Source organism: Leucopleurus acutus, assembly GCF_964270905.1.
Source record: "Leucopleurus acutus genome assembly, chromosome: 9".
NCBI classification, from domain to species: Eukaryota; Metazoa; Chordata; class Mammalia; order Artiodactyla; family Delphinidae; genus Leucopleurus; species Leucopleurus acutus.
This window is the reverse complement of record NC_139144.1, coordinates 2,744,188-2,768,934: the sequence shown is the minus strand read 5'-3', so window position 1 is coordinate 2,768,934 and position 24,747 is coordinate 2,744,188.

Here is a 24,747-nt window from a genome sequence, read left to right as displayed (position 1 = left end):
TGAGTGCTGAGGAAACCAAGCTGCTCCGAAAGAGAGGGCAGTGTGTTTCCCTACGCTCGGCGTGCACAGAGGGGCTCTAAAGGGCTACGGGCCTGGCTGTTGCTTAGCAGACCCAGGTGCACCTGGGGATACTCAGTGTTCCTGCCGGGAACAGGGTGCCCCGGCTAGCCTCCCAGGTGTCCAGAAAGCTGTGCTGCCGTTAAAGGTATGCAGAGCAGAGGCCACCGCCTCCTGGAAACTGCACCACGCCTCCGCTTCTGCACGGCAAAGCAGGGCCTTACTTCCAGGCATGGGTTCATGCTGGGTGTGTCGGTAGCGACACAGCATGCTAAGATGCTGACTTTCTCCTCGAGCAGAGTGACTTCAGGTACGAGGACGGGCCTCACAGTGTTCCATGCACAGCGTTCTCTCATGGCAGCTCACACAAGGGCCATGACAGAGTATTCCTGGACACTTCGTACTCACCAGCCATGTTGTCCTCAGGGTGCTCGAGGGCTCTGGAGGTGAACCGCTCCTCGAGGAATGCGCAGTGTGTTGTTGCCCAGCACGCGGCACACACAGAGGTCCTCCGAGGTCTCAACCCATGGACCTCGACGTTGCTCAGCTGGCCCACAGTTGTCTGGAGGCACTCAGTGACCTTGGAGGGAAAATGAGGCACACCCGTGGGGCCTAGGATTCCCCGGACGTGTACTTCCTTTCAAATAAAGCACGTAAGTGACTAAGAACTCCTGGAAACAGCTGCATGGCTCCCTTTCTGCACGGCTACTCAGGGCCTAACCTGGAAGCGAGTTCTCATGTTGAGGTTCCCTTTAGCTCTAGAGCCTGTCATGCGGACCGCCACCGCGGCCACGGAAGCCCCTGGTTTAGGGAGAGCAAACTCATAATTTTCCCCGAAGCATTCTTCCAGGGCTCACCGGACTGTCGGGTGCCGGGAATGTCATGTAGCTTCAAGGCAGGCATGAATGCCGCCCTCAAAGTGGGAAAGCAGGACTAGTTCCAGCAGGCCCCGTTTTCATGGGCACACTCAGCGTACATCCCTGTGGTTTCTAACGAGTCCCAAGAGACACCGGTTACCCTGTGTTTCCTTCCCTGAATCAACTCATCGAAGTAGGGAGTCCCGCATCCAGCGAACTGTCTCCACCAAGGAACGCCGTAGCTGCTCCTCTGGGCCTGGGGCTGCCTGCACTGACACAGAAGGAAGAGGAGTTGAATTGCAGTAAGAACCCAAGCCGCCGTCCTCTAGGAGGCATGGTGACTTCAGTCAGGAGGTCCTGGATGGAATGCGAAGACGAGGGTTACTCTGAGCGCAGCTCCGAATAGGGCAATGCGTAAGACCTTCGCGCCATGTGGCATGTGCCAGAACGGTGTTCGTGAACGTGTGCGAGTGCTGAGGAAACCAAGCTGCTCCGAAAGAGAGGGCAGTGTGTTTCCCTACGCTCGGCGTGCACAGAGGGGCTCTAAAGGGCTACGGGCCTGGCTGTTGCTTAGCAGACCCAGGTGCACCTGGGGATACTCAGTGTTCCTGCCGGGAACACGGTGCCCCGGCTAGCCTCCCAGGTGTCCAGAAAGCTGTGCTGCCGTTAAAGATATGCAGAGCAGAGGCCACCGCCTCCTGGAAACTGCACCACACCTCCGCTTCTGCACGGCAAAGCAGGGCCTTACTTCCAGGCATGGGTTCATGCTGGGTGTGTCGGTAGCGACACAGCATGCTAAGATGCTGACTTTCTCCTCGAGCAGAGTGACTTCAGGTACAAGGACGGGCCTCGCAGTGTTCCATGCACAGCGTTCTCTCATGGCAGCTCACACAAGGGCCATGACAGAGTCTTCCTGGGCACTTCGTACTCACCAGCCATGTTGTCCTCAGGGTGCTCGAGGGCTCTGGAGGTGAACCGCTCCTCGAGGAATGCGCAGTGTGTTGTTGCCCAGCACGTGGCACACACAGAGGTCCTCCGAGGTCTCAACCCCTGGACCTCGACGTTGCTCAGCTGGCCCACAGTTGTCTGGAGGCACTCAGTGACCTTGGAGGGAAAATGAGGCACACCCGTGGGGCCTAGGATTCCCCGGACGTGTACTTCCTTTCAAATAAAGCACGTAAGTGACTAAGAACTCCTGGAAACAGCTGCATGGCTCCCTTTCTGCACGGCTACTCAGGGCCTAACCTGGAAGCGAGTTCTCATGTTGAGGTTCCCTTTAGCTCTAGAGCCTGTCATGCGGACCGCCACCGCGGCCACGGAAGCCCCTGGTTTAGGGAGAGCAAACTCATAATTTTCCCCGAAGCATTCTTCCAGGGCTCACCGGACTGTCGGGTGCCGGGAATGTCATGTAGCTTCAAGGCAGGCATGAATGCCGCCCTCAAAGTGGGAAAGCAGGACTAGTTCCAGCAGGCCCCGTTTTCATGGGCACACTCAGCGTACATCCCTGTGGTTTCTAACGAGTCCCAAGAGACACCGGTTACCCTGTGTTTCCTTCCCTGAATCAACTCATCGAAGTAGGGAGTCCCGCATCCAGCGAACTGTCTCCACCAAGGAACGCCGTAGCTGCTCCTCTGGGCCTGGGGCTGCCTGCACTGACACAGAAGGAAGAGGACTTGAATTGCAGTAAGAACCCAAGCCGCCGTCCTCTAGGAGGCACGGTGACTTCAGTCAGGAGGTCCTGGATGGAATGCGAAGACGAGGGTTACTCTGAGCGCAGCTCCGACTAGGGCAATGCGTAAGACCTTCGCGCCATGTGGCATGTGCCAGAACGGTGTTCGTGAACGTGTGTGAGTGCTGAGGAAACCAAGCTGCTCCGAAAGAGAGGGCAGTGTGTTTCCCTACGCTCGGCGTGCACAGAGGGGCTCTAAAGGGCTACGGGCCTGGATGTTGCTTAGCAGACCCAGGTGCACCTGGGGATACTCAGTGTTCCTGCCGGGAACAGGGTGCCCTGGCTAGCCTCCCAGGTGTCCAGAAAGCTGTGCTGCCGTTAAAGGTATGCAGAGCAGAGGCCACCGCCTCCTGGAAACTGCACCACGCCTCCGCTTCTGCACGGCAAAGCAGGGCCTTACTTCCAGGCATGGGTTCATGCTGGGTGTGTCGGTAGCGACACAGCATGCTAAGATGCTGACTTTCTCCTCGAGCAGAGTGACTTCAGGTACGAGGACGGGCCTCGCAGTGTTCCATGCACAGCATTCTCTCATGGCAGCTCACACAAGGGCCATGACAGAGTCTTCCTGGGCACTTCGTACTCACCAGCCATGTTGTCCTCAGGGTGCTCGAGGGCTCTGGAGGTGAACCGCTCCTCGAGGAATGCGCAGTGTGTTGTTGCCCAGCACGCGGCACACACAGAGGTCCTCCGAGGTCTCAACCCCTGGACCTCGACGTTGCTCAGCTGGCCCACAGTTGTCTGGAGGCACTCAGTGACCTTGGAGGGAAAATGAGGCACACCCGTGGGGCCTAGGATTCCCCGGACGTGTACTTCCTTTCAAATAAAGCACGTAAGTGACTAAGAACTCCTGGAAACAGCTGCATGGCTCCCTTTCTGCACGGCTACTCAGGGCCTAACCTGGAAGCGAGTTCTCATGTTGAGGTTCCCTTTAGCTCTAGAGCCTGTCATGCGGACCGCCACCGCGGCCACGGAAGCCCCTGGTTTAGAGAGAGCAAACTCATAATTTTCCCCGAAGCATTCTTCCAGGGCTCACCGGACTGTCGGGTGCCGGGAATGTCATGTAGCTTCAAGGCAGGCATGAATGCCGCCCTCAAAATGGGAAAGCAGGACTAGTTCCAGCAGGCCCCGTTTTCATGGGCACACTCAGCGTACATCCCTGTGGTTTCTAACGAGTCCCAAGAGACACCGGTTACCCTGTGTTTCCTTCCCTGAATCAACTCATCGAAGTAGGGAATCCCGCATCCAGCGAACTGTCTCCACCAAGGAACGCCGTAGCTGCTCCTCTGGGCCTGGGGCTGCCTGCACTGACACAGAAGGAAGAGGACTTGAATTGCAGTAAGAACCCAAGCCGCCGTCCTCTAGGAGGCACGGTGACTTCAGTCAGGAGGTCCTGGATGGAATGTGAAGACGAGGGTTACTCTGAGCGCAGCTCCGAATAGGGCAATGCGTAAGACCTTCGCGCCATGTGGCATGTGCCAGAACGGTGTTCGTGAACGTGTGTGAGTGCTGAGGAAACCAAGCTGCTCCGAAAGAGAGGGCAGTGTGTTTCCCTACGCTCGGCGTGCACAGAGGGGCTCTAAAGGGCTACGGGCCTGGATGTTGCTTAGCAGACCCAGGTGCACCTGGGGATACTCAGTGTTCCTGCCGGGAACAGGGTGCCCCGGCTAGCCTCCCAGGTGTCCAGAAAGCTTTGCTGCCGTTAAAGGTATGCAGAGCAGAGGCCACCACCTCCTGGAAACTGCACCACGCCTCCGCTTCTGCACGGCAAAGCAGGGCCTTACTTCCAGGCATGGGTTCATGCTGGGTGTGTCGGTAGCGACACAGCATGCTATGATGCTGACTTTCTCCTCGAGCAGAGTGACTTCAGGTACGAGGACGGGCCTCGCAGTGTTCCATGCACAGCGTTCTCTCATGGCAGCTCACACAAGGGCCATGACAGAGTCTTCCTGGGCACTTCGTACTCACCAGCCATGTTGTCCTCAGGGTGCTCGAGGGCTCTGGAGGTGAACCGCTCCTCGAGGAATGCGCAGTGTGTTGTTGCCCAGCACGCGGCTCACACAGAGGTCCTCCGAGGTCTCAACCCATGGACCTCGACGTTGCTCAGCTGGCCCACAGTTGTCTGGAGGCACTCAGTGACCTTGGAGGGAAAATGAGGCACACCCGTGGGGCCTAGGATTCCCCGGACGTGTACTTCCTTTCAAATAAAGCACGTAAGTGACTAAGAACTCCTGGAAACAGCTGCATGGCTCCCTTTCTGCACGGCTACTCAGGGCCTAACCTGGAAGCGAGTTCTCATGTTGAGGTTCCCTTTAGCTCTAGAGCCTGTCATGCAGACCGCCACCGCGGCCACGGAAGCCCCTGGTTTAGGGAGAGCAAACTCATAATTTTCCCCGAAGCATTCTTCCAGGGCTCACCGGACTGTCGGGTGCCGGGAATGTCATGTAGCTTCAAGGCAGGCATGAATGCCGCCCTCAAAGTGGGAAAGCAGGACTAGTTCCAGCAGGCCCCGTTTTCATGGGCACACTCAGCGTACATCCCTGTGGTTTCTAACGAGTCCCAAGAGACACCGGTTACCCTGTGTTTCCTTCCCTGAATCAACTCATCGAAGTAGGGAGTCCCGCATCCAGCGAACTGTCTCCACCAAGGAACGCCGTAGCTGCTCCTCTGGGCCTGGGGCTGCCTGCACTGACACAGAAGGAAGAGGAGTTGAATTGCAGTAAGAACCCAAGCCGCCGTCCTCTAGGAGGCACGGTGACTTCAGTCAGGAGGTCCTGGATGGAATGCGAAGACGAGGGTTACTCTGAGCGCAGCTCCGACTAGGGCAATGCGTAAGACCTTCGCGCCATGTGGCATGTGCCAGAACGGTGTTCGTGAACGTGTGTGAGTGCTGAGGAAACCAAGCTGCTCCAAAAGAGAGGGCAGTGTGTTTCCCTACGCTCGGCGTGCACAGAGGGGCTCTAAAGGGCTACGGGCCTGGCTGTTGCTTAGCAGACCCAGGTGCACCTGGGGATACTCAGTGTTCCTGCCGGGAACAGGGTGCCCCGGCTAGCCTCCCAGGTGTCCAGAAAGCTGTGCTGCCGTTAAAGGTATGCAGAGCAGAGGCCACCACCTCCTGAAAACTGCACCACGCCTCCGCTTCTGCACGGCAAAGCAGGGCCTTACTTCCAGGCATGGGTTCATGCTGGGTGTGTCGGTAGCGACACAGCATACTAAGATGCTGACTTTCTCCTCGAGCAGAGTGACTTCAGGTACGAGGACGGGCCTCGCAGTGTTCCATGCACAGCGTTCTCTCATGGCAGCTCACACAAGGGCCATGACAGAGTCTTCCTGGGCACTTCGTACTCACCAGCCATGTTGTCCTCAGGGTGCTCGAGGGCTCTGGAGGTGAACCGCTCCTCGAGGAATGCGCAGTGTGTTGTTGCCCAGCACGTGGCACACACAGAGGTCCTCCGAGGTCTCAACCCCTGGACCTCGACGTTGCTCAGCTGGCCCACAGTTGTCTGGAGGCACTCAGTGACCTTGGAGGGAAAATGAGGCACACCCGTGGGGCCTAGGATTCCCCGGACGTGTACTTCCTTTCAAATAAAGCACGTAAGTGACTAAGAACTCCTGGAAACAGCTGCATGGCTCCCTTTCTGCACGGCTACTCAGGGCCTAACCTGGAAGCGAGTTCTCATGTTGAGGTTCCCTTTAGCTCTAGAGCCTGTCATGCGGACCGCCACCGCGGCCACGGAAGCCCCTGGTTTAGGGAGAGCAAACTCATAATTTTCCCCGAAGCATTCTTCCAGGGCTCACCGGACTGTCGGGTGCCGGGAATGTCATGTAGCTTCAAGGCAGGCATGAATGCCGCCCTCAAAGTGGGAAAGCAGGACTAGTTCCAGCAGGCCCCGTTTTCATGGGCACACTCAGCGTACATCCCTGTGGTTTCTAACGAGTCCCAAGAGACACCGGTTACCCTGTGTTTCCTTCCCTGAATCAACTCATCGAAGTAGGGAGTCCCGCATCCAGCGAACTGTCTCCACCAAGGAACGCCGTAGCTGCTCCTCTGGGCCTGGGGCTGCCTGTACTGACACAGAAGGAAGAGGAGTTGAATTGCAGTAAGAACCCAAGCCGCCGTCCTCTAGGAGGCACGGTGACTTCAGTCAGGAGGTCCTGGATGGAATGCGAAGACGAGGGTTACTCTGAGCGCAGCTCCGAATAGGGCAATGCGTAAGACCTTCGCGCCATGTGGCATGTGCCAGAACGGTGTTCGTGAACGTGTGCGAGTGCTGAGGAAACCAAGCTGCTCCGAAAGAGAGGGCAGTGTGTTTCCCTACGCTCGGCGTGCACAGAGGGGCTCTAAAGGGCTACGGGCCTGGATGTTGCTTAGCAGACCCAGGTGCACCTGGGGATACTCAGTGTTCCTGCCGGGAACACGGTGCCCCGGCTAGCCTCCCAGGTGTCCAGAAAGCTGTGCTGCCGTTAAAGGTATGCAGAGCAGAGGCCACCGCCTCCTGGAAACTGCACCACACCTCCGCTTCTGCACGGCAAAGCAGGGCCTTACTTCCAGGCATGGGTTCATGCTGGGTGTGTCGGTAGCGACACAGCATGCTAAGATGCTGACTTTCTCCTCGAGCAGAGTGACTTCAGGTACGAGGACGGGCCTCGCAGTGTTCCATGCACAGCGTTCTCTCATGGCAGCTCACACAAGGGCCATGACAGAGTCTTCCTGGGCACTTCGTACTCACCAGCCATGTTGTCCTCAGGGTGCTCGAGGGCTCTGGAGGTGAACCGCTCCTCGAGGAATGCGCAGTGTGTTGTTGCCCAGCACGCGGCTCACACAGAGGTCCTCCGAGGTCTCAACCCCTGGACCTCGACGTTGCTCAGCTGGCCCACAGTTGTCTGGAGGCACTCAGTGACCTTGGAGGGAAAATGAGGCACACCCGTGGGGCCTAGGATTCCCCGGACGTGTACTTCCTTTCAAATAAAGCACGTAAGTGACTAAGAACTCCTGGAAACAGCTGCATGGCTCCCTTTCTGCACGGCTACTCAGGGCCTAACCTGGAAGCGAGTTCTCATGTTGAGGTTCCCTTTAGCTCTAGAGCCTGTCATGCGGACCGCCACCGCGGCCACGGAAGCCCCTGGTTTAGGGAGAGCAAACTCATAATTTTCCCCGAAGCATTCTTCCAGGGCTCACCGGACTGTCGGGTGCCGGGAATGTCATGTAGCTTCAAGGCAGGCATGAATGCCGCCCTCAAAGTGGGAAAGCAGGACTAGTTCCAGCAGGCCCCGTTTTCATGGGCACACTCAGCGTACATCCCTGTGGTTTCTAACGAGTCCCAAGAGACACCGGTTACCCTGTGTTTCCTTCCCTGAATCAACTCATCGAAGTAGGGAGTCCCGCATCCAGCGAACTGTCTCCACCAAGGAACGCCGTAGCTGCTCCTCTGGGCCTGGGGCTGCCTGCACTGACACAGAAGGAAGAGGAGTTGAATTGCAGTAAGAACCCAAGCCGCCGTCCTCTAGGAGGCACGGTGACTTCAGTCAGGAGGTCCTGGATGGAATGCGAAGACGAGGGTTACTCTGAGCGCAGCTCCGACTAGGGCAATGCGTAAGACCTTCGCGCCATGTGGCATGTGCCAGAACGGTGTTCGTGAACGTGTGTGAGTGCTGAGGAAACCAAGCTGCTCCAAAAGAGAGGGCAGTGTGTTTCCCTACGCTCGGCGTGCACAGAGGGGCTCTAAAGGGCTACAGGCCTGGCTGTTGCTTAGCAGACCCAGGTGCACCTGGGGATACTCAGTGTTCCTGCCGGGAACAGGGTGCCCCGGCTAGCCTCCCAGGTGTCCAGAAAGCTGTGCTGCCGTTAAAGGTATGCAGAGCAGAGGCCACCACCTCCTGAAAACTGCACCACGCCTCCGCTTCTGCACGGCAAAGCAGGGCCTTACTTCCAGGCATGGGTTCATGCTGGGTGTGTCGGTAGCGACACAGCATACTAAGATGCTGACTTTCTCCTCGAGCAGAGTGACTTCAGGTACGAGGACGGGCCTCGCAGTGTTCCATGCACAGCGTTCTCTCATGGCAGCTCACACAAGGGCCATGACAGAGTCTTCCTGGGCACTTCGTACTCACCAGCCATGTTGTCCTCAGGGTGCTCGAGGGCTCTGGAGGTGAACCGCTCCTCGAGGAATGCGCAGTGTGTTGTTGCCCAGCACGCGGCACACACAGAGGTCCTCCGAGGTCTCAACCCATGGACCTCGACGTTGCTCAGCTGGCCCACAGTTGTCTGGAGGCACTCAGTGACCTTGGAGGGAAAATGAGGCACACCCGTGGGGCCTAGGATTCCCCGGACGTGTACTTCCTTTCAAATAAAGCACGTAAGTGACTAAGAACTCCTGGAAACAGCTGCATGGCTCCCTTTCTGCACGGCTACTCAGGGCCTAACCTGGAAGCGAGTTCTCATGTTGAGGTTCCCTTTAGCTCTAGAGCCTGTCATGCGGACCGCCACCGCGGCCACGGAAGCCCCTGGTTTAGGGAGAGCAAACTCATAATTTTCCCCGAAGCATTCTTCCAGGGCTCACCGGACTGTCGGGTGCCGGGAATGTCATGTAGCTTCAAGGCAGGCATGAATGCCGCCCTCAAAGTGGGAAAGCAGGACTAGTTCCAGCAGGCCCCGTTTTCATGGGCACACTCAGCGTACATCCCTGTGGTTTCTAACGAGTCCCAAGAGACACCGGTTACCCTGTGTTTCCTTCCCTGAATCAACTCATCGAAGTAGGGAGTCCCGCATCCAGCGAACTGTCTCCACCAAGGAACGCCGTAGCTGCTCCTCTGGGCCTGGGGCTGCCTGCACTGACACAGAAGGAAGAGGAGTTGAATTGCAGTAAGAACCCAAGCCGCCGTCCTCTAGGAGGCACGGTGACTTCAGTCAGGAGGTCCTGGATGGAATGCGAAGACGAGGGTTACTCTGAGCGCAGCTCCGACTAGGGCAATGCGTAAGACCTTCGCGCCATGTGGCATGTGCCAGAACGGTGTTCGTGAACGTGTGTGAGTGCTGAGGAAACCAAGCTGCTCCAAAAGAGAGGGCAGTGTGTTTCCCTACGCTCGGCGTGCACAGAGGGGCTCTAAAGGGCTACAGGCCTGGCTGTTGCTTAGCAGACCCAGGTGCACCTGGGGATACTCAGTGTTCCTGCCGGGAACAGGGTGCCCCGGCTAGCCTCCCAGGTGTCCAGAAAGCTGTGCTGCCGTTAAAGGTATGCAGAGCAGAGGCCACCACCTCCTGAAAACTGCACCACGCCTCCGCTTCTGCACGGCAAAGCAGGGCCTTACTTCCAGGCATGGGTTCATGCTGGGTGTGTCGGTAGCGACACAGCATACTAAGATGCTGACTTTCTCCTCGAGCAGAGTGACTTCAGGTACGAGGACGGGCCTCGCAGTGTTCCATGCACAGCGTTCTCTCATGGCAGCTCACACAAGGGCCATGACAGAGTCTTCCTGGGCACTTCGTACTCACCAGCCATGTTGTCCTCAGGGTGCTCGAGGGCTCTGGAGGTGAACCGCTCCTCGAGGAATGCGCAGTGTGTTGTTGCCCAGCACGCGGCACACACAGAGGTCCTCCGAGGTCTCAACCCATGGACCTCGACGTTGCTCAGCTGGCCCACAGTTGTCTGGAGGCACTCAGTGACCTTGGAGGGAAAATGAGGCACACCCGTGGGGCCTAGGATTCCCCGGACGTGTACTTCCTTTCAAATAAAGCACGTAAGTGACTAAGAACTCCTGGAAACAGCTGCATGGCTCCCTTTCTGCACGGCTACTCAGGGCCTAACCTGGAAGCGAGTTCTCATGTTGAGGTTCCCTTTAGCTCTAGAGCCTGTCATGCGGACCGCCACCGCGGCCACGGAAGCCCCTGGTTTAGGGAGAGCAAACTCATAATTTTCCCCGAAGCATTCTTCCAGGGCTCACCGGACTGTCGGGTGCCGGGAATGTCATGTAGCTTCAAGGCAGGCATGAATGCCGCCCTCAAAGTGGGAAAGCAGGACTAGTTCCAGCAGGCCCCGTTTTCATGGGCACACTCAGCGTACATCCCTGTGGTTTCTAACGAGTCCCAAGAGACACCGGTTACCCTGTGTTTCCTTCCCTGAATCAACTCATCGAAGTAGGGAGTCCCGCATCCAGCGAACTGTCTCCACCAAGGAACGCCGTAGCTGCTCCTCTGGGCCTGGGGCTGCCTGCACTGACACAGAAGGAAGAGGAGTTGAATTGCAGTAAGAACCCAAGCCGCCGTCCTCTAGGAGGCACGGTGACTTCAGTCAGGAGGTCCTGGATGGAATGCGAAGATGAGGGTTACTCTGAGCGCAGCTCCGAATAGGGCAATGCGTAAGACCTTCGCGCCATGTGGCATGTGCCAGAACGGTGTTCGTGAACGTGTGTGAGTGCTGAGGAAACCAAGCTGCTCCGAAAGAGAGGGCAGTGTGTTTCCCTACGCTCGGCGTGCACAGAGGGGCTCTAAAGGGCTACGGGCCTGGATGTTGCTTAGCAGACCCAGGTGCACCTGGGGATACTCAGTGTTCCTGCCGGGAACAGGGTGCCCCGGCTAGCCTCCCAGGTGTCCAGAAAGCTTTGCTGCCGTTAAAGGTATGCAGAGCAGAGGCCACCACCTCCTGGAAACTGCACCACGCCTCCGCTTCTGCACGGCAAAGCAGGGCCTTACTTCCAGGCATGGGTTCATGCTGGGTGTGTCGGTAGCGACACAGCATGCTAAGATGCTGACTTTCTCCTCGAGCAGAGTGACTTCAGGTACGAGGACGGGCCTCGCAGTGTTCCATGCACAGCGTTCTCTCATGGCAGCTCACACAAGGGCCATGACAGAGTCTTCCTGGGCACTTCGTACTCACCAGCCATGTTGTCCTCAGGGTGCTCGAGGGCTCTGGAGGTGAACCGCTCCTCGAGGAATGCGCAGTGTGTTGTTGCCCAGCACGCGGCTCACACAGAGGTCCTCCGAGGTCTCAACCCATGGACCTCGACGTTGCTCAGCTGGCCCACAGTTGTCTGGAGGCACTCAGTGACCTTGGAGGGAAAATGAGGCACACCCGTGGGGCCTAGGATTCCCCGGACGTGTACTTCCTTTCAAATAAAGCACGTAAGTGACTAAGAACTCCTGGAAACAGCTGCATGGCTCCCTTTCTGCACGGCTACTCAGGGCCTAACCTGGAAGCGAGTTCTCATGTTGAGGTTCCCTTTAGCTCTAGAGCCTGTCATGCAGACCGCCACCGCGGCCACGGAAGCCCCTGGTTTAGGGAGAGCAAACTCATAATTTTCCCCGAAGCATTCTTCCAGGGCTCACCGGACTGTCGGGTGCCGGGAATGTCATGTAGCTTCAAGGCAGGCATGAATGCCGCCCTCAAAGTGGGAAAGCAGGACTAGTTCCAGCAGGCCCCGTTTTCATGGGCACACTCAGCGTACATCCCTGTGGTTTCTAACGAGTCCCAAGAGACACCGGTTACCCTGTGTTTCCTTCCCTGAATCAACTCATCGAAGTAGGGAGTCCCGCATCCAGCGAACTGTCTCCACCAAGGAACGCCGTAGCTGCTCCTCTGGGCCTGGGGCTGCCTGCACTGACACAGAAGGAAGAGGAGTTGAATTGCAGTAAGAACCCAAGCCGCCGTCCTCTAGGAGGCACGGTGACTTCAGTCAGGAGGTCCTGGATGGAATGCGAAGACGAGGGTTACTCTGAGCGCAGCTCCGACTAGGGCAATGCGTAAGACCTTCGCGCCATGTGGCATGTGCCAGAACGGTGTTCGTGAACGTGTGTGAGTGCTGAGGAAACCAAGCTGCTCCAAAAGAGAGGGCAGTGTGTTTCCCTACGCTCGGCGTGCACAGAGGGGCTCTAAAGGGCTACGGGCCTGGCTGTTGCTTAGCAGACCCAGGTGCACCTGGGGATACTCAGTGTTCCTGCCGGGAACAGGGTGCCCCGGCTAGCCTCCCAGGTGTCCAGAAAGCTGTGCTGCCGTTAAAGGTATGCAGAGCAGAGGCCACCACCTCCTGAAAACTGCACCACGCCTCCGCTTCTGCACGGCAAAGCAGGGCCTTACTTCCAGGCATGGGTTCATGCTGGGTGTGTCGGTAGCGACACAGCATACTAAGATGCTGACTTTCTCCTCGAGCAGAGTGACTTCAGGTACGAGGACGGGCCTCGCAGTGTTCCATGCACAGCGTTCTCTCATGGCAGCTCACACAAGGGCCATGACAGAGTCTTCCTGGGCACTTCGTACTCACCAGCCATGTTGTCCTCAGGGTGCTCGAGGGCTCTGGAGGTGAACCGCTCCTCGAGGAATGCGCAGTGTGTTGTTGCCCAGCACGCGGCACACACAGAGGTCCTCCGAGGTCTCAACCCATGGACCTCGACGTTGCTCAGCTGGCCCACAGTTGTCTGGAGGCACTCAGTGACCTTGGAGGGAAAATGAGGCACACCCGTGGGGCCTAGGATTCCCCGGACGTGTACTTCCTTTCAAATAAAGCACGTAAGTGACTAAGAACTCCTGGAAACAGCTGCATGGCTCCCTTTCTGCACGGCTACTCAGGGCCTAACCTGGAAGCGAGTTCTCATGTTGAGGTTCCCTTTAGCTCTAGAGCCTGTCATGCGGACCGCCACCGCGGCCACGGAAGCCCCTGGTTTAGGGAGAGCAAACTCATAATTTTCCCCGAAGCATTCTTCCAGGGCTCACCGGACTGTCGGGTGCCGGGAATGTCATGTAGCTTCAAGGCAGGCATGAATGCCGCCCTCAAAGTGGGAAAGCAGGACTAGTTCCAACAGGCCCCGTTTTCATGGGCACACTCAGCGTACATCCCTGTGGTTTCTAACGAGTCCCAAGAGACACCGGTTACCCTGTGTTTCCTTCCCTGAATCAACTCATCGAAGTAGGGAGTCCCGCATCCAGCGAACTGTCTCCACCAAGGAACGCCGTAGCTGCTCCTCTGGGCCTGGGGCTGCCTGCACTGACACAGAAGGAAGAGGAGTTGAATTGCAGTAAGAACCCAAGCCGCCGTCCTCTAGGAGGCACGGTGACTTCAGTCAGGAGGTCCTGGATGGAATGCGAAGACGAGGGTTACTCTGAGCGCAGCTCCGACTAGGGCAATGCGTAAGACCTTCGCGCCATGTGGCATGTGCCAGAACAGTGTTCGTGAACGTGTGTGAGTGCTGAGGAAACCAAGCTGCTCCGAAAGAGAGTGCAGTGTGTTTCCCTACGCTCGGCGTGCACAGAGGGGCTCTAAAGGGCTACGGGCCTGGCTGTTGCTTAGCAGACCCAGGTGCACCTGGGGATACTCAGTGTTCCTGCCGGGAACAGGGTGCCCCGGCTAGCCTCCCAGGTGTCCAGAAAGCTGTGCTGCCGTTAAAGGTATGCAGAGCAGAGGCCACCGCCTCCTGGAAACTGCACCACGCCTCCGCTTCTGCACGGCAAAGCAGGGCCTTACTTCCAGGCATGGGTTCATGCTGGGTGTGTCGGTAGCGACACAGCATGCTAAGATGCTGACTTTCTCCTCGAGCAGAGTGACTTCAGGTACGAGGACGGGCCTCACAGTGTTCCATGCACAGCGTTCTCTCATGGCAGCTCACACAAGGGCCATGACAGAGTCTTCCTGGACACTTCGTACTCACCAGCCATGTTGTCCTCAGGGTGCTCGAGGGCTCTGGAGGTGAACCGCTCCTCGAGGAATGCGCAGTGTGTTGTTGCCCAGCACGCGGCACACACAGAGGTCCTCCGAGGTCTCAACCCATGGACCTCGACGTTGCTCAGCTGGCCCACAGTTGTCTGGAGGCACTCAGTGACCTTGGAGGGAAAATGAGGCACACCCGTGGGGCCTAGGATTCCCCGGACGTGTACTTCCTTTCAAATAAAGCACGTAAGTGACTAAGAACTCCTGGAAACAGCTGCATGGCTCCCTTTCTGCACGGCTACTCAGGGCCTAACCTGGAAGCGAGTTCTCATGTTGAGGTTCCCTTTAGCTCTAGAGCCTGTCATGCGGACCGCCACCGCGGCCACGGAAGCCCCTGGTTTAGGGAGAGCAAACTCATAATTTTCCCCGAAGCATTCTTCCAGGGCTCACCGGACTGTCGGGTGCCGGGAATGTCATGTAGCTTCAAGGCAGGCATGAATGCCGCCCTCAAAGTGGGAAAGCAGGACTAGTTCCAGCAGGCCCCGTTTTCATGGGCACACTCAGCGTACATCCCTGTGGTTTCTAACGAGTCCCAAGAGACACCGGTTACCCTGTGTTTCCTTCCCTGAATCAACTCATCGAAGTAGGGAGTCCCGCATCCAGCGAACTGTCTCCACCAAGGAACGCCGTAGCTGCTCCTCTGGGCCTGGGGCTGCCTGCACTGACACAGAAGGAAGAGGACTTGAATTGCAGTAAGAACCCAAGCCGCCGTCCTCTAGGAGGCATGGTGACTTCAGTCAGGAGGTCCTGGATGGAATGCGAAGACGAGGGTTACTCTGAGCGCAGCTCCGAATAGGGCAATGCGTAAGACCTTCGCGCCATGTGACATGTGCCAGAACGGTGTTCGTGAACGTGTGCGAGTGCTGAGGAAACCAAGCTGCTCCGAAAGAGAGGGCAGTGTGTTTCCCTACGCTCGGCGTGCACAGAGGGGCTCTAAAGGGCTACGGGCCTGGCTGTTGCTTAGCAGACCCAGGTGCACCTGGGGATACTCAGTGTTCCTGCCGGGAACACGGTGCCCCGGCTAGCCTCCCAGGTGTCCAGAAAGCTGTGCTGCCGTTAAAGGTATGCAGAGCAGAGGCCACCGCCTCCTGGAAACTGCACCACACCTCCGCTTCTGCACGGCAAAGCAGGGCCTTACTTCCAGGCATGGGTTCATGCTGGGTGTGTCGGTAGCGACACAGCATGCTAAGATGCTGACTTTCTCCTCGAGCAGAGTGACTTCAGGTACGAGGACGGGCCTCGCAGTGTTCCATGCACAGCGTTCTCTCATGGCAGCTCACACAAGGGCCATGACAGAGTCTTCCTGGGCACTTCGTACTCACCAGCCATGTTGTCCTCAGGGTGCTCGAGGGCTCTGGAGGTGAACCGCTCCTCGAGGAATGCGCAGTGTGTTGTTGCCCAGCACGTGGCACACACAGAGGTCCTCCGAGGTATCAACCCCTGGACCTCGACGTTGCTCAGCTGGCCCACAGTTGTCTGGAGGCACTCAGTGACCTTGGAGGGAAAATGAGGCACACCCGTGGGGCCTAGGATTCCCCGGACGTGTACTTCCTTTCAAATAAAGCACGTAAGTGACTAAGAACTCCTGGAAACAGCTGCATGGCTCCCTTTCTGCACGGCTACTCAGGGCCTAACCTGGAAGCGAGTTCTCATGTTGAGGTTCCCTTTAGCTCTAGAGCCTGTCATGCGGACCGCCACCGCGGCCACGGAAGCCCCTGGTTTAGGGAGAGCAAACTCATAATTTTCCCCGAAGCATTCTTCCAGGGCTCACCGGACTGTCGGGTGCCGGGAATGTCATGTAGCTTCAAGGCAGGCATGAATGCCGCCCTCAAAGTGGGAAAGCAGGACTAGTTCCAACAGGCCCCGTTTTCATGGGCACACTCAGCGTACATCCCTGTGGTTTCTAACGAGTCCCAAGAGACACCGGTTACCCTGTGTTTCCTTCCCTGAATCAACTCATCGAAGTAGGGAGTCCCGCATCCAGCGAACTGTCTCCACCAAGGAACGCCGTAGCTGCTCCTCTGGGCCTGGGGCTGCCTGTACTGACACAGAAGGAAGAGGAGTTGAATTGCAGTAAGAACCCAAGCCGCCGTCCTCTAGGAGGCACGGTGACTTCAGTCAGGAGGTCCTGGATGGAATGCGAAGACGAGGGTTACTCTGAGCGCAGCTCCGAATAGGGCAATGCGTAAGACCTTCGCGCCATGTGGCATGTGCCAGAACGGTGTTCGTGAACGTGTGCGAGTGCTGAGGAAACCAAGCTGCTCCGAAAGAGAGGGCAGTGTGTTTCCCTACGCTCGGCGTGCACAGAGGGGCTCTAAAGGGCTACGGGCCTGGATGTTGCTTAGCAGACCCAGGTGCACCTGGGGATACTCAGTGTTCCTGCCGGGAACACGGTGCCCCGGCTAGCCTCCCAGGTGTCCAGAAAGCTGTGCTGCCGTTAAAGGTATGCAGAGCAGAGGCCACCGCCTCCTGGAAACTGCACCACACCTCCGCTTCTGCACGGCAAAGCAGGGCCTTACTTCCAGGCATGGGTTCATGCTGGGTGTGTCGGTAGCGACACAGCATGCTAAGATGCTGACTTTCTCCTCGAGCAGAGTGACTTCAGGTACGAGGACGGGCCTCGCAGTGTTCCATGCACAGCGTTCTCTCATGGCAGCTCACACAAGGGCCATGACAGAGTCTTCCTGGGCACTTCGTACTCACCAGCCATGTTGTCCTCAGGGTGCTCGAGGGCTCTGGAGGTGAACCGCTCCTCGAGGAATGCGCAGTGTGTTGTTGCCCAGCACGTGGCACACACAGAGGTCCTCCGAGGTCTCAACCCCTGGACCTCGACGTTGCTCAGCTGGCCCACAGTTGTCTGGAGGCACTCAGTGACCTTGGAGGGAAAATGAGGCACACCCGTGGGGCCTAGGATTCCCCGGACGTGTACTTCCTTTCAAATAAAGCACGTAAGTGACTAAGAACTCCTGGAAACAGCTGCATGGCTCCCTTTCTGCACGGCTACTCAGGGCCTAACCTGGAAGCGAGTTCTCATGTTGAGGTTCCCTTTAGCTCTAGAGCCTGTCATGCGGACCGCCACCGCGGCCACGGAAGCCCCTGGTTTAGGGAGAGCAAACTCATAATTTTCCCCGAAGCATTCTTCCAGGGCTCACCGGACTGTCGGGTGCCGGGAATGTCATGTAGCTTCAAGGCAGGCATGAATGCCGCCCTCAAAGTGGGAAAGCAGGACTAGTTCCAGCAGGCCCCGTTTTCATGGGCACACTCAGCGTACATCCCTGTGGTTTCTAACGAGTCCCAAGAGACACCGGTTACCCTGTGTTTCCTTCCCTGAATCAACTCATCGAAGTAGGGAGTCCCGCATCCAGCGAACTGTCTCCACCAAGGAACGCCGTAGCTGCTCCTCTGGGCCTGGGGCTGCCTGCACTGACACAGAAGGAAGAGGAGTTGAATTGCAGTAAGAACCCAAGCCGCCGTCCTCTAGGAAGCACGGTGACTTCAGTCAGGAGGTCCTGGATGGAATGCGAAGACGAGGGTTACTCTGAGCGCAGCTCCGAATAGGGCAATGCGTAAGACCTTCGCGCCATGTGGCATGTGCCAGAACGGTGTTCGTGAACGTGTGTGAGTGCTGAGGAAACCAAGCTGCTCCGAAAGAGAGGGCAGTGTGTTTCCCTACGCTCGGCGTGCACAGAGGGGCTCTAAAGGGCTACGGGCCTGGATGTTGCTTAGCAGACCCAGGTGCACCTGGGGATACTCAGTGTTCCTGCCGGGAACAGGGTGACCCGGCTAGCCTCCCAGGTGTCCAGAAAGCTGTGCTGCCGTTAAAGGTATGCAGAGCAGAGGCCACCACCTCCTGGAAACTGCACCACGCCTCCGCTTCTGCACGGCAAAGCAGGGCCTTACTTCCAGGCATGGGTTCATGCTGGGTGTGTCGGTAGCGACACAGCATGCTAAGATGCTGACTTTCTCCTCGAGCAGAGTGACTTCAGGTACGAGGACGGGCCTCGCAGTGTTCCATGCACAGCGTTCTCTCATGGCAGCTCACACAAGGGCCATGACAGAGTCTTCCTGGGCACTTCGTACTCACCAGCCATGTTGTCCTCAGGGTGCTCGAGGGCTCTGGAGGTGAACCGCTCCTCGAGGAATGCGCAGTGTGTTGTTGCCCAGCACGCGGCTCACACAGAGGTCCTCCGAGGTCTCAACCCATGGACCTCGACGTTGCTCAGCTGGCCCACAGTTGTCTGGAGGCACTCAGTGACCTTGGAGGGAAAATGAGGCACACCCGTGGGGCCTAGGATTCCCCGGACGTGTACTTCCTTTCAAATAAAGCACGTAAGTGACTAAGAACTCCTGGAAACAGCTGCATGGCTCCCTTTCTGCACGGCTACTCAGGGCCTAACCTGGAAGCGAGTTCTCATGTTGAGGTTCCCTTTAGCTCTAGAGCCTGTCATGCGGACCGCCACCGCGGCCACGGAAGCCCCTGGTTTAGGGAGAGCAAACTCATAATTTTCCCCGAAGCATTCTTCCAGGGCTCACCGGACTGTCGGGTGCCGGGAATGTCATGTAGCTTCAAGGCAGGCATGAATGCCGCCCTCAAAGTGGGAAAGCAGGACTAGTTCCAGCAGGCCCCGTTTTCATGGGCACACTCAGCGTACATCCCTGTGGTTTCTAACGAGTCCCAAGAGACACCGGTTACCCTGTGTTTCCTTCCCTGAATCAACTCATCGAAGTAGGGAGTCCCGCATCCAGCGAACTGTCTCCACCAAGGAACGCCGTAGCTGCTCCTCTGGGCCTGGGGCTGCCTGCACTGACACAGAAGGAAGAGGACTTGAATTGCAGTAAGAACCCAAGCCGCCGTCCTCTAGGAGGCACGGTGACTTCAGTCAGGAGGTCCTGGATGGAATGCGAAGACGAGGGTTACTCTGAGCGCAGCTCCGACTAGGGCAATGCGTAAGACCTTCGCGCCATGTGGCATGTGCCAGAACGGTGTTCGTGAACGTGTGTGAGTGCTGAGGAAACCAAGCTGCTCCAAAAGAGAGGGCAGTGTGTTTCCCTACGCTCGGCGTGCACAGAGGGGCTCTAAAGGGCTACGGGCCTGGCTGTTGCTTAGCAGACCCAGGTGCACCTGGGGATACTCAGTGTTCCTGCCGGGAACAGGGTGCCCCGGCTAGCCTCCCAGGTGTCCAGAAAGCTGTGCTGCCGTTAAAGGTATGCAGAGCAGAGGCCACCGCCTCCTGGAAACTGCACCACGCCTCCGCTCCTGCACGGCAAAGCAGGGCCTTACTTCCAGGCATGGGTTCATGCTGGGTGTGTCGGTAGCGACACAGCATGCTAAGATGCTGACTTTCTCCTCGAGCAGAGTGACTTCAGGTACAAGGACGGGCCTCGCAGTGTTCCATGCACAGCGTTCTCTCATGGCAGCTCACACAAGGGCCATGACAGAGTCTTCCTGGGCACTTCGTACTCACCAGCCATGTTGTCCTCAGGGTGCTCGAGGGCTCTGGAGGTGAACCGCTCCTCGAGGAATGCGCAGTGTGTTGTTGCCCAGCACGCGGCACACACAGAGGTCCTCCGAGGTCTCAACCCATGGACCTCGACGTTGCTCAGCTGGCCCACAGTTGTCTGGAGGCACTCAGTGACCTTGGAGGGAAAATGAGGCACACCCGTGGGGCCTAGGATTCCCCGGACGTGTACTTCCTTTCAAATAAAGCACGTAAGTGACTAAGAACTCCTGGAAACAGCTGCATGGCTCCCTTTCTGCACGGCTACTCAGGGCCTAACCTGGAAGCGAGTTCTCATGTTGAGGTTCCCTTTAGCTCTAGAGCCTGTCATGCGGACCGCCACCGCGGCCACGGAAGCCCCTGGTTTAGGGAGAGCAAACTCATAATTTTCCCCGAAGCATTCTTCCAGGGCTCACCGGACTGTCGGGTGCCGGGAATGTCATGTAGCTTCAAGGCAGGCATGAATGCCGCCCTCAAAGTGGGAAAGCAGGACTAGTTCCAGCAGGCCCCGTTTTCATGGGCACACTCAGCGTACATCCCTGTGGTTTCTAACGAGTCCCAAGAGACACCGGTTACCCTGTGTTTCCTTCCCTGAATCAACTCATCGAAGTAGGGAGTCCCGCATCCAGCGAACTGTCTCCACCAAGGAACGCCGTAGCTGCTCCTCTGGGCCTGGGGCTGCCTGCACTGACACAGAAGGAAGAGGACTTGAATTGCAGTAAGAACCCAAGCCGCCGTCCTCTAGGAGGCACGGTGACTTCAGTCAGGAGGTCCTGGATGGAATGCGAAGACGAGGGTTACTCTGAGCGCAGCTCCGACTAGGGCAATGCGTAAGACCTTCGCGCCATGTGGCATGTGCCAGAACGGTGTTCGTGAACGTGTGTGAGTGCTGAGGAAACCAAGCTGCTCCGAAAGAGAGGGCAGTGTGTTTCCCTACGCTCGGCGTGCACAGAGGGGCTCTAAAGGGCTACGGGCCTGGATGTTGCTTAGCAGACCCAGGTGCACCTGGGGATACTCAGTGTTCCTGCCGGGAACAGGGTGCCCCGGCTAGCCTCCCAGGTGTCCAGAAAGCTGTGCTGCCGTTAAAGGTATGCAGAGCAGAGGCCACCACCTCCTGGAAACTGCACCACGCCTCCGCTTCTGCACGGCAAAGCAGGGCCTTACTTCCAGGCATGGGTTCATGCTGGGTGTGTCGGTAGCGACACAGCATGCTAAGATGCTGACTTTCTCCTCGAGCAGAGTGACTTCAGGTACGAGGACGGGCCTCGCAGTGTTCCATGCACAGCGTTCTCTCATGGCAGCTCACACAAGGGCCATGACAGAGTCTTCCTGGGCACTTCGTACTCACCAGCCATGTTGTCCTCAGGGTGCTCGAGGGCTCTGGAGGTGAACCGCTCCTCGAGGAATGCGCAGTGTGTTGTTGCCCAGCACGCGGCTCACACAGAGGTCCTCCGAGGTCTCAACCCATGGACCTCGACGTTGCTCAGCTGGCCCACAGTTGTCTGGAGGCACTCAGTGACCTTGGAGGGAAAATGAGGCACACCCGTGGGGCCTAGGATTCCCCGGACGTGTACTTCCTTTCAAATAAAGCACGTAAGTGACTAAGAACTCCTGGAAACAGCTGCATGGCTCCCTTTCTGCACGGCTACTCAGGGCCTAACCTGGAAGCGAGTTCTCATGTTGAGGTTCCCTTTAGCTCTAGAGCCTGTCATGCAGACCGCCACCGCGGCCACGGAAGCCCCTGGTTTAGGGAGAGCAAACTCATAATTTTCCCCGAAGCATTCTTCCAGGGCTCACCGGACTGTCGGGTGCCGGGAATGTCATGTAGCTTCAAGGCAGGCATGAATGCCGCCCTCAAAGTGGGAAAGCAGGACTAGTTCCAGCAGGCCCCGTTTTCATGGGCACACTCAGCGTACATCCCTGTGGTTTCTAACGAGTCCCAAGAGACACCGGTTACCCTGTGTTTCCTTCCCTGAATCAACTCATCGAAGTAGGGAGTCCCACATCCAGCGAACTGTCTCCACCAAGGAACGCCGTAGCTGCTCCTCTGGGCCTGGGGCTGCCTGCACTGACACAGAAGGAAGAGGACTTGAATTGCAGTAAGAACCCAAGCCGCCGTCCTCTAGGAGGCACGGTGACTTCAGTCAGGAGGTCCTGGATGGAATGCGAAGACGAGGGTTACTCTGAGCGCAGCTCCGACTAGGGCAATGCGTAAGACCTTCGCGCCATGTGGCATGTGCCAGAACGGTGTTCGTGAACGTGTGTGAGTGCTGAGGAAACCAAGCTGCTCCGAAAGAGAGGGCAGTGTGTTTCCCTATGCTCGGCGTGCACAGAGGGGCTCTAAAGGGCTACGGGCCTGGCTGTTGCTTAGCAGACCCAGGTGCACCTGGGGATACTCAGTGTTCCTGCCGGGAACAGGGTGCCCCGGCTAGCCTCCCAGGTGTCCAGAAAGCTGTGCTGCCGTTAAAGGTATGCAGAGCAGAGGCCACCGCCTCCTGGAAACTGCACCACGCCTCCGCTTCTGCATGGCAAAGCAGGGCCTTACTTCCAGGCATGGGTTCATGCTGGGTGTGTCGGTAGCGACACAGCATGCTAAGATGCTGACTTTCTCCTCGAGCAGAGTGACTTCAGGTACGAGGACGGGCCTCGCAGTGTTCCATGCACAGCGTTCTCTCATGGCAGCTCACACAAGGGCCATGACAGAGTCTTCCTGGGCACTTCGTACTCACCAGCCATGTTGTCCTCAGGGTGCTCGAGGGCTCTGGAGGTGAACCGCTCCTCGAGGAATGCGCAGTGTGTTGTTGCCCAGCACGCGGCACACACAGAGGTCCTCTGAGGTCTCAACCCATGGACCTCGACGTTGCTCAGCTGGCCCACAGTTGTCTGGAGGCACTCAGTGACCTTGGAGGGAAAATGAGGCACACCCGTGGGGCCTAGGATTCCCCGGACGTGTACTTCCTTTCAAATAAAGCACGTAAGTGACTAAGAACTCCTGGAAACAGCTGCATGGCTCCCTTTCTGCACGGCTACTCAGGGCCTAACCTGGAAGCGAGTTCTCATGTTGAGGTTCCCTTTAGCTCTAGAGCCTGTCATGCGGACCGCCACCGCAGCCACGGAAGCCCCTGGTTTAGGGAGAGCAAACTCATAATTTTCCCCGAAGCATTCTTCCAGGGCTCACCGGACTGTCGGGTGCCGGGAATGTCATGTAGCTTCAAGGCAGGCATGAATGCCGCCCTCAAAGTGGGAAAGCAGGACTAGTTCCAGCAGGCCCCGTTTTCATGGGCACACTCAGCGTACATCCCTGTGGTTTCTAACGAGTCCCAAGAGACACCGGTTACCCTGTGTTTCCTTCCCTGAATCAACTCATCGAAGTAGGGAGTCCCGCATCCAGCGAACTGTCTCCACCAAGGAACGCCGTAGCTGCTCCTCTGGGCCTGGGGCTGCCTGCACTGACACAGAAGGAAGAGGACTTGAATTGCAGTAAGAACCCAAGCCGCCGTCCTCTAGGAGGCACGGTGACTTCAGTCAGGAGGTCCTGGATGGAATGCGAAGACGAGGGTTACTCTGAGCGCAGCTCCGACTAGGGCAATGCGTAAGACCTTCGCGCCATGTGGCATGTGCCAGAACGGTGTTCGTGAACGTGTGTGAGTGCTGAGGAAACCAAGCTGCTCCAAAAGAGAGGGCAGTGTGTTTCCCTACGCTCGGCGTGCACAGAGGGGCTCTAAAGGGCTACGGGCCTGGCTGTTGCTTAGCAGACCCAGGTGCACCTGGGGATACTCAGTGTTCCTGCCGGGAACAGGGTGCCCCGGCTAGCCTCCCAGGTGTCCAGAAAGCTGTGCTGCCGTTAAAGGTATGCAGAGCAGAGGCCACCGCCTCCTGGAAACTGCACCACGCCTCCGCTTCTGCACGGCAAAGCAGGGCCTTACTTCCAGGCATGGGTTCATGCTGGGTGTGTCGGTAGCGACACAGCATGCTAAGATGCTGACTTTCTCCTCGAGCAGAGTGACTTCAGGTACGAGGACGGGCCTCGCAGTGTTCCATGCACAGCGTTCTCTCATGGCAGCTCACACAAGGGCCATGACAGAGTCTTCCTGGGCACTTCGTACTCACCAGCCATGTTGTCCTCAGGGTGCTCGAGGGCTCTGGAGGTGAACCGCTCCTCGAGGAATGCGCAGTGTGTTGTTGCCCAGCACGCGGCACACACAGAGGTCCTCCGAGGTCTCAACCCATGGACCTCGACGTTGCTCAGCTGGCCCACAGTTGTCTGGAGGCACTCAGTGACCTTGGAGGGAAAATGAGGCACACCCGTGGGGCCTAGGATTCCCCGGACGTGTACTTCCTTTCAAATAAAGCACGTAAGTGACTAAGAACTCCTGGAAACAGCTGCATGGCTCCCTTTCTGCACGGCTACTCAGGGCCTAACCTGGAAGCGAGTTCTCATGTTGAGGTTCCCTTTAGCTCTAGAGCCTGTCATGCGGACCGCCACCGCGGCCACGGAAGCCCCTGGTTTAGGGAGAGCAAACTCATAATTTTCCCCGAAGCATTCTTCCAGGGCTCACCGGACTGTCGGGTGCCGGGAATGTCATGTAGCTTCAAGGCAGGCATGAATGCCGCCCTCAAAGTGGGAAAGCAGGACTAGTTCCAGCAGGCCCCGTTTTCATGGGCACACTCAGCGTACATCCCTGTGGTTTCTAACGAGTCCCAAGAGACACCGGTTACCCTGTGTTTCCTTCCCTGAATCAACTCATCGAAGTAGGGAGTCCCGCATCCAGCGAACTGTCTCCACCAAGGAACGCCGTAGCTGCTCCTCTGGGCCTGGGGCTGCCTGCACTGACACAGAAGGAAGAGGACTTGAATTGCAGTAAGAACACAAGCCGCCGTCCTCTAGGAGGCACGGTGACTTCAGTCAGGAGGT